The following is a 10,537-nucleotide window of genomic DNA, read 5'->3' on the forward strand; positions in this document are numbered from 1 at the left end:
TGTCAATTAAATGCTTGAATTCACTTTTTTTTGTATGGGTATAAGACATGTCTTGAGATGATTCAAGATGTCAGTTTATATCATGTTATAGATTGTATTGAAAATTTGAAATTGTTCTAACTTTGCTTATCAACTGGCCAATTTATTATCTAGGATTGCTGATTGTGCTTTTAGCGACAATTTTAGTATAATAAAAATTTTACCGTCATTTTTTTTCATTTATTTCACATTTTTTTAAAAATAAATACATCAGACAAAACAGGAAAATGCCTCTTTTCTCAAGTGTCATCTCATCTAAATATCTAATCTAATCATATTTGACCGTATGACTTCACTCACTAACTTATCCCTATCCGATGGCTGTTTCAAACTCTTATTTTTATTCTATGATGGCCTTTTCTACGCCTTCAATTGAAATTGAATTAGAAATTGGATATGCAAATTTCACCCTACACTTCATGGATGCGCAATCCCATCCTCTTTGCATACAGGATATAAATTGAAAATGAGTTACGCAAACATTGATAATTAATTTAGTAGATGATTTTTATTGGATACATAACTTTTTTTTCTAATTAAAAATATTAAAATAAACTACTAAAATTGTCCTTAATTTTTAAAAAGCTCAACAAAAATAATTAGATAATTATTTAAAAAATATATTAAAAAATTAAACCAAAATTCAATCTCAATAATTTTTTATTTTTTTAAAATATTTTTTATTAACAAAAAGATTGTAAAAAAAAATTATTTGATGTAATCACTAAATTTTAAGTATAAAATGTGATTTTTTGAATCATATTTGTAAAAAACATATTAAAATTAAGTATTTTTTATTATATATATATATATATATATATATTTAATATTATTAAAAAAATGAGAATGTGTTAAAAAATATTGCATGATATGATCTTACAAACACTAAAACATGCACATAAAAATACAAATTATTTTAACTTTATAGGTGCAAATTGTAAAAATATTTCGCAATGTGAGAAGATGCAAAATGTGCTTAACTTTTGTGAGTAACTCATCAAAACCGGTTTTAAGATTCTGAATTTGATCACCGTTTTTATATTTAATAGTCAAATTTTTAATTAATAAAATTTAATTAATGCTTTTTTAAAATAATTGAATTGTCATTTATTTCATTTTGGTTTGTTTATTTCTTTAAAAAAAATTACATAAAATTAAAATTACCGAGACTGAAAATTAATGTATTATGTTTAAATATATGCTAACGTGTTTTTTAATTCGTTTTTTTTTTTTGTAATTATCAGTGTAAAAATAATTGAAATCAAATTAATAAGAGAAAATTTGCCAATAATAATAATACATTATTTTTTCTATTTATATCTTTTTTTTTAAATTTTATTTGTCACAACTCTTTCACTTTATTAGTATTCTTAAAAACTAATTTTCTTTTTTATTATGCAATTTCAATCTAAATATTGTGATTTTATTTCAATATTATATTTAAAATAGACTATTATTGACATTTATACCTTTATAGGCACTAAAACACATAAAACTCTCGAACTTTAAATTTTGCACAAAAAATTCAACAAAATACTAAATAAAAATATTTCTACAAATATAATTGGGTCAAAAGAATAAAATTTTTTAAATATTATAAAATTCAATAATTACAAAAAAAATTTTATTTAACAATAAAAAAAGCATCCAAATGAAATTCAAATTTTAAAACACAATATGTATATATAATTTATTTAATTTAATTCGAGTCTCAATTCTATGTTTGATAAAAAAAAAGAATAGATTTTGAAAAAATTTTTATTTTAAACACGGGATTAACCTAATGTCATCCTTAGCCACCATTTTTTATGTCTCCATAAAACTCAACTAAATATAAACCTAATCTATTGTGTTACAACACATTCTTCATAAGTTCTATCATCTGAGACTAACTTGTTCTTTCTTATAAACTTCTTAATTCCACAACTTACGTAAGAATATATAAATTAGTCCATGGAGGGAGAATACAAGAATAATACCCGTGTCTCTGTTGAGCCTAATGTATCCAAGCAAAATAAGTTAAAATCAATGGTTAAAGAAGTGCGAAAACAAATATGTCTGGCAGGACCTTTAATTATGGTGAATCTTCTTAATTTCGCCATTGAACTTATTTCCATAATGTTTGTGGGTCATGTAAGAGTTAGCTCTCTTTGGCGTTTGCATGGCCACCTCCTTTTCTTGTGTCAGTGGCATTGGTTTAGTAGTCAATTCTTTTTATATCTCTTAATCGAATTTTTCTCCTCTTCTTTTCCTTTATAATTTGAATTTATTAAAAAATATCAAATAAATATAATCCGAACTGAGCCATCCAATATTTTGTTCGGTGTTAGTATGAAAATATTTCAACACCAAACCCAATATTTTGTTCGGTGTTAGTATGAAAATATTTCAACACCAAACCCAATTACTCCCCACTTCGGATGAATCATGAGTCTAAATAGATGAGTTCTCTATATATGAATGTTAAGTTTACCGTTCCTTTTTCAATTTTATAAACAGCATGCCGGCGAAAAGAAAGAACTTACCACGCAACTATTAACAAGGGGTCCAGAACTCAGAAACCCAACCGAGAACAACAGCAACTAAGAGGCAGTCAGCACACTCAAGGGGTCCACAATTCACACAACTGCTAAAACTATTCAATCGAAGGGCTGACAATAGAAAAAACCTTCCCGGTGCTTTTTCAATAAAGTCTTGTCATATCCAAGTGGATGACATCACTGCAGCAGAATACTGATCTAAAGTTTCTGCATGAGTACCGACCTGCTATTCCCACAGCAGCAATCAAAGGGGTAGACAACCCCCTCATCAATAAAAAGGGCAACACCAAATATCACTGGTAACCCTAGCCCAGTTTTACAAGAGTTGACTCAGAAGTAGATTCCGAAAATAGTTCTCCTTTCCTCTTGTAAGAAGCCATTCTAATGAGATATATACATCCTTACCGTATTTTCTGATTACTAAAGAAAGTGAAAATGGTTAGACATAACACGCCTAGAGACTTGCTACATCAACGGAAGAAATGAATTAATATTAATAGACTCTAAATGGATAACATTAAGTAAAAATATTGCTGGTGACACCAGAAAGCACCACAATTCACATTGGCCTTTTTTAGCCATAGCAATAGCATGAGGCCAATGCTACCATGATGAAGAGGTTATTTTTCTTCGGCTGTTGAAACGACGTGAATGAGCTATATTTGCGAAACGTGTAACGTTGTTTCTGAAATGGAGACATAAGCTGTGTAGAGTCAGAGAATATGCAGCCGTGTTAGAGAAGGAAATTTATTTGGTTAGAGTTATTCATCCCTAATGATGATGATTATGATGTTGGGGTTTTTGGTGTAAGCCCAGTATATGAGTTTTGTTATGATGTGGGATGAGCTTTTTGGTTAGGTTTTTCGGTCATTAAAATTATGAGTTAAAGTTTTTGTGAGTTGGATAGAGAAAAAAATTTTTGGTGAAAAAGATTGATAATTATAAAAGTAGAAAACAAAAATACAATGGTAGTCGCTAGTAATTGGTAACTTAGGAAGAAAAATATATAACCCAATTCCAAAAAAAAGAAAAGAAAAGAAAATATATAACAAAAAAAACTTAGTCAGGAAAATTATAAATAGAATTTAGAATGTGTAATTTTGATAATTTGAAAATTGATAAGATTTAAGAATTTAAAAGAATTAGAAAATCATAACTTTGATTTAAAGAAAGAATTGTTTCAATTAAAATGTAAGTAGATGTTTATTAAACCAATTAGGAATGATGAAAAAGTATCTACGTATTTTTAGAGACGATAACAATAGTTGCCATTGTTAAGTATGAGTTATTTTTTTAATTTATAATTAAAAAAATCCTTGAAGAAGTCATGCTTGTTGTCCGTATATTTTTGTGTATTCTTATATACTGTTTGTAGATGTATATATTATCTGGAGATGGTGATAATGGATTAAAAAACGGAATTAAAAAAACTTAAAACAGAGTTCGCCGCGGAATTAGGCGAACTATATAAAATTTATAGAGTTTGCCGCAGATTAGGCGAATTTGCCAATTTTTATAGAGTTTGCCGGGGGTTCGGCGAACTTACTTAAATGCCAAAAAAAAAAAATCGTATTTGGAGAATTAAAGTTCGGAAATCATGTTAAAAAAAATAATACTTTTTTTTATAAATAAAAAAAATCTCTTAGGATATGCATTTGATTAACCAAAATGTAACGCACAACACAAGACCCACTTCTTTACGGCGTCTGGGTTATCCTAGTTCTTCCAAGGCTCCAACACTTCTTTCACTTATTAATATTATTATTATTATTATTATTATTATTATTATTGGGACTAAGCCCAGAGAGGGATACAGCATCCCAATTTATTCTTGTTGAATGAATAACCCAGCTTCAAAAAATTTTATTGGGCTTGAAATAAAAATAGCCCAAACATTTAACCACATTAATTAACGTAATGTAGTACTTATCTTATTAATCAGTTTTACACGTTAAAGCCTGCTATCTCTGCTTCGGTCAGACTTGTTGTTTCTTGGGGAACAACTTTACACACGTCCAACAACCATGTACTCCACGTTGCTTCAGCATGAAAGGAAAATTTTTTCTTTCATCACCGTAGCACTGTCCTAAGTAAAAAGCCATCTTTTAAAAGTTAACTTTTATAAGCTACTTTTGAAAAGTAAAAGCTTTACCAAACTACAACTTTTAAAAAACTATTTTTTAAAAATTAACTTTTATAAGCTATTTCTAAAAAGTAAAAACTTTACCAAATTAAGTTATAAGATAGAACTTTTCAAAGTTTACTTGTGTTTTTCAAAATTTAAAAGTCTAATATAACCTCATATGTTAGCTAATTTTTAAATTTAACGCTTGCATTTATGTCTATTATAGTATTTTTAAATTTTAAAAGCTATTTTATCAAATGTAATTGTTGTTACTTGTATTTATTAAAAACTATTTTTAATTTGATTTACCAAACATAAATGTTACAACTTTTAAAAAGCAATCTTTTAAAAATTAACTTCTACAAGCTACTTTTAAAAAGTAAAAATTTTACCAAACTAAGCCTTAAAATAGGCCACAGATTTGTTACTCCCACTTTTATGTAGGAGTAAGGTTAACTAACATAAAAATATTTATAAATTAGACCCCTTTTTTGTTTTTGGAAAACCAATAATTAAAATTTGCCTCTATATTTTTTATTTTTTACACATTTTCTTTGTCGTTTAATCAAAATTTCTAAGAGATGAATCAGTTACCTCTGCTAGGGTTTATCATTCATTCTTCACCCTTCCCCAGATGAGACAATCATTTTTAGCATTCCTCCTCCCCCCGTTCTCTTTTTATATATTACCGTTTTGTTCTTCTTCCTCACTACTAACTCTGGTCTCAGTCCTTCTCTCGCACCTCTGCCTTTGCGAACTACTCTTGTAAGGTTTTATTTTATTTTATTGTCTTTTCTATGAAAATCATGTGAATTTGGATGCTCTTGTTCTAGTAGAATTTCATGATAAATTTGAGACTCGATGCAAGTATAATTTGTACCTAACTCAGTATTTTTATCTATGCAATGATCTATGTAAATAGACAATGCTTGTCCAGTTAACCGTAACAAAAGTGAAATTCTTCAATGGATTTTGCAATAATTTTTTAGTAGCCATGAACAAATGTTTCTGACCAGTAAAAATTGATGAACTATTTAAAATTGTTTCTCTTTAGTTAACAATAGCATAAGATGGTAAGCATTTATGAGGAATGCATTTCATGGCTTTCACTTAGTCTGTGAAGCATCCACCCTTATATCCGGAACATGAAATTTATCATGCAACATTTTAACTGGCGTCTAAAGTTTCGATAATGTTTGGTAGTATTTGATATAATACAAATGTTCTAGGAATACTGGTTTGAAAAAAATCTTAAAAATGAGGTGTGAATTGTAGCAAGAGACCTAAGTTGTTTGTAAAATTTGTCAAAATTTAGATGTTAGTAAAACGAGAATGATGTTAATATTTTACCTTCAATATGGTGTAAGATGGTGTTCCTTGTTATAAACTTGTGTCTATTATGATGAAGTGCATGAAGAAGCTAGGTTGCAATTCCTATATTCTCTAATTGTAAGAAAGTACTGAATAGCACTTTGTTTCTTGTTTGTATTTCGGAACTTGTACTTCTGATTTTTTCCATGATTATTTTCTTTTTGTGCTTCATTTGTGACTTCATTTGTGACATGCTGTGATTTTTAGGATTTTTTGGTTTTAAAGTACTGAAGCAAAAAAAGTGATTCACGGTGTAATAAGAATAGTCTCACAATCTGAATTATATAACTAAATTTATTTATCCGTTAGTGCTTTCTCATTTTGAATTCATTTATCTAGTGAATGAGCTAAATATTACTTTACTGCATTGGACTTCATCTTACCCTCCTTTGTTTGTTCTTTTGTTTGCAGGAAAGAAGTTTTGCATCTTTATAGTGCAAGATGAAAGCAAGAGTGATTATTGAACCAACAATAGATAATTGAGTAAATGCCCTTTTCGGTCCCTAACCATTTGCCCGATGAACTTCTCATCCCATAAGAAATCTAAACACCCAAATTGGTCCCTATCTACTTTGATATATGTACGTTCCAGTCCCTGGTTAGGGACCGAAAAGGGCATTTACTCAAAGTAGATAGGGACTGAAACGTATATATATCAAAGTAGATAGGGACCGATTTGGGTGTTTAGATTTTTTAGGTGGTGGGAAGTCCATCGAGCAAATGGTTAGGAACCGGAATGAACATTTACTCTAGATAATTATATTCTAAATATAAATCTCTAGAGTATTCAAGTAAATTGGTCTTGGAAAATAAGTTTATTCATAATTGCTTTATGAATTTGAAACTAATACAGGATGGCTTTTACTATGTTAGTTGTCTAAAATTGAAAGTGATTAGAAAATACTCTAGGCATTGAAGTAGTAGGAGAAGGTTCATATTGATTCTTAAAAACTGGAGTAATATCCTAGTGTAATAATTGTTTTACTTTATTTTATGATTGATGTTGTACTTTGTAACTTTATATGATTACATGTATTGAACTTTGATCGAATTATCTAAAAAGAAAAGAAAGATTAACTATATTAAAATAGTTCATATTCTAGAGATGTAATATAAGACCTCTTTTTTTTTTAACTAAGATCCATGAAGTTTATCCACAGGTATGAGAGTGATAATTTTGAGAAAATAAGAGTGCACTTGAGAACAAACATGTTAAGAAATTTTCAATACATAATCAGTTACTTAAAAAAAAAAGAAAATATATTTATATGCTTGATGGTTCATTTTAAATCAGTGTGCAACTAAGTTTTAAAAATTTTTATCATAGGTGACAAATTTTCAGTAAATCATGTTTGGGTCTAATTTATTAAGCCTTGAAATAACATAAGAATTAAGAGACAAAAGAATAATTATTAAAAAAATAAGATAAGCAAGAGGGAAGGATACTCTTAAAAAATTTATATCATTTACAGGTCAAAATTAGCAAGTATAAAATAGTGGCTACCATATCAACCTAATCTTTACAGGATTTTAGTTTAGTATTTACAGTCCCTTAACTTTTTTTCTTCATTAGCCAATTTTCTTCATTAGCCGATTTTAACCAACACCTTTTGCAACTTTTGGAGTTGGCTTTGACACTATTTGTCACATTCACAAGTATGCACCAAGGTGTCGTCCTCATTCATATACTTCCTGTTAACTTCTTTCTATTTTTCTTCATCCTGTTCATACCGATCATATGATTTATGGTCACTATTAATCTTGTCATATGAAAATTTCTGACCCATTACTTTCTGAACACCAATATACAATTCAAAATGAAAGAAAAAATAACCATGGAAAAGAACATTTTTGTTAACACAAAAACATGGAAAACAAGCCAAAGGTGATTACTAGTTTAAGATGCGGTTAACATAAAAACATGGAAAACAAGAAAGCATATTTATTTAAGTTAATGGATGAGATAATAACTCTGTTTGGATTATTCAAGTCATGGAGTGTCATAAAAGAATTTGGAAACCTTTAAATAAAAGAACCAACACGAATAACATTCCATTTATCTATTTTCCCTCAAATAACCTCAATTCTTGACTTTAATTCCTTCAACAATCATCAAAACTTATTTTGGAAGTTCTTTTATTCTTGTTCTAACTGAATACAATTTTTTTTTTAAAAAAAATTACAAACGCAGCAATGGTTCTAATGCACTATGCATCAGTATAACAACAAATATAATAATCTTTGGCATTTGCATCGACATTTAATAGGCTACATTAATCTGGCAATTCTCTCCTCGCCATGTTGTAGCATGTAGTCTTTCTTCATTTCCTCTACATTATTCTGGCAATTTCTTTATTTAATAAGCACTGAGGTTTGCAACTCTGGATTTGGAAGACGATCAGATAGGAGAACCATCAATTCAAACGACCACAGTTCCAAGCTATTTAGCACAATGAGAACCAAACAAAAACTCATTAGTAGAGGATCTCGAACAGCATAACGGTGAAAAAAGTAACAGTTAGTAGAAACTTATCAAACCATAACAGCAGAAGGAATAAACACAAGCAACAACTAACGCAAGTTTTTGAAAAAGAAGGAATGTTATGGAATGCCTCCACTGAAAACCCAGTCCAAGTTTTTGAACATTTTGGAAAAAACTTGATGTATAACGCAATTATCAACACATTCACCCAATACAATATACAATTTGATATGGTAGCTCCTTTACGCCCTAAGTCATATTTTAACACTAACGCCCAACACAAAGCAGCATGCAGTGCAGTAGCTATCCAAGAGCTGAGCATCATTGGAACTCCAATGTTCTGTGTGTAGAAATCTAGTCTAGCACTGAAGAACACTAGAGGCAAAAAGGTATGGAATGATTAATTGAGCATATCTTCCTGCTTCTGTGGAGATTTCGTGATCTTGGCCAAATAAAATCAAAATAGATTTTGTGTTTGCCCAAATAATAGAGATGGGTATGCATAAGATGATAAGAACAAGCATGGCTCTCTGAGTGTGTATGCTTAACATGCGATGCTATCCTGCTCCATATGATTGGCCACAAAAGGTATCTAAGGCACTTGCTATTCCCACCAGTCATTATATGAAACCAAAGGTTAGTCGATTCAATAGAAACAGTTGGCAATGAATTAGTAATCGCTTCCAGTTTCATGCCATGGCGGGGTGTAACTGGGTTTGGTGTTGAAATATTTTCATAACTAACCCCGAATAAAATATCGGATGGTTCAGTTCGGATTATATTTATTTGATATTCTTTAACAAATTCAAATTATAAACCAAAAGAAGAGGAGAAAAATTCGATTGGTGAAACCGTAAAAAAATGTTAAGAGATGAATACAAAGGGAACTGACCACTAAACCAATGCCAGTGAGAGAAAAAAAAGAAGTGGCCATGAAAACACTGGAAAGAGACAACTTGCTGACATGACCCACAAACATTATGGAGATAAGTTCAATGGCAAAATTAAGAAGATTTACCATAATTAAAGGTCCTGTCAGACATATTTGCTTTCTCACTTCTTTAATCACTGAACTTGACTTATTTTTCTTGGATACATGAGGCTCAACAGAGACTCGGGTATTATTATGATATTCTCCTTCCATGGACTAATTTATATGTTCTTACATAAGTTGTGGAGTTAAAAAATTTATAAGGAAGAACAGTCAGTCTCAGATGATAGAGCTTATGAAGAGTGTGGTGTAACACAATAGGTTAAGTTTATATTTTGGTGAGTTTTATTAGGGGTGGCAAAGCGGGCCGGTCCACATCATAAACGGGGCGGGCCGGCCCGCTCCGCCAACTAAAGTGAATTTAAAATGCTAGCTCGTCCTGATTTATGGCGGATTGGTGGGCCAAGTCCGCTTGACTCTTTTTTTTTTGAAAAATAAAATTCATTAAAATTAATAAAAAATAATTAAAAAATTAAGTACAAATAAAAAATAATCAAATTATAATATAATTTTTTTATTATCTTTCTTTTAATTTTTAACTTCAATAAAATTATTTAAAATAATATTTGTCAAATAGAACCATCTTTATTTTAAAAAATAAGTCACATAATTTGAGCGTATATACAAAATTATAAAATGAAAAAATAAAGTCAATAACTAAAAGAAGAATATAGCCAAAGCCATAATTTTCTTTCGTCGTCATCTTGACGTATGATTGAAAAATGAATATCCCACATTAAAAGATCCTGCAGATATTTGGAAAGACCTTGAAGAAAGGTACAATCATCAAAAGACGGTGATACCTCCTCAAGCCCGATATGTTAGAGAAAACTTTATCAACCTTCCATGCCTCGAATGTGCTCTTGCAGTAGCAATCGAGAAAAAGGATTTAAAATTTTTGTTTGAGCTAATTTCTTGCTTTCTTGTTGCTGAACGCAACAATGAGTTACTCTTAAGAAATCATGAAGCGTGCCCAGCTGGCGCCGCCC

Source organism: Arachis ipaensis, chromosome B4 (assembly GCF_059453495.1).
Source record: "Arachis ipaensis isolate K30076 ecotype BB chromosome B4, ASM5945349v1, whole genome shotgun sequence".
Classification (NCBI taxonomy): Eukaryota; Viridiplantae; Streptophyta; class Magnoliopsida; order Fabales; family Fabaceae; genus Arachis; species Arachis ipaensis.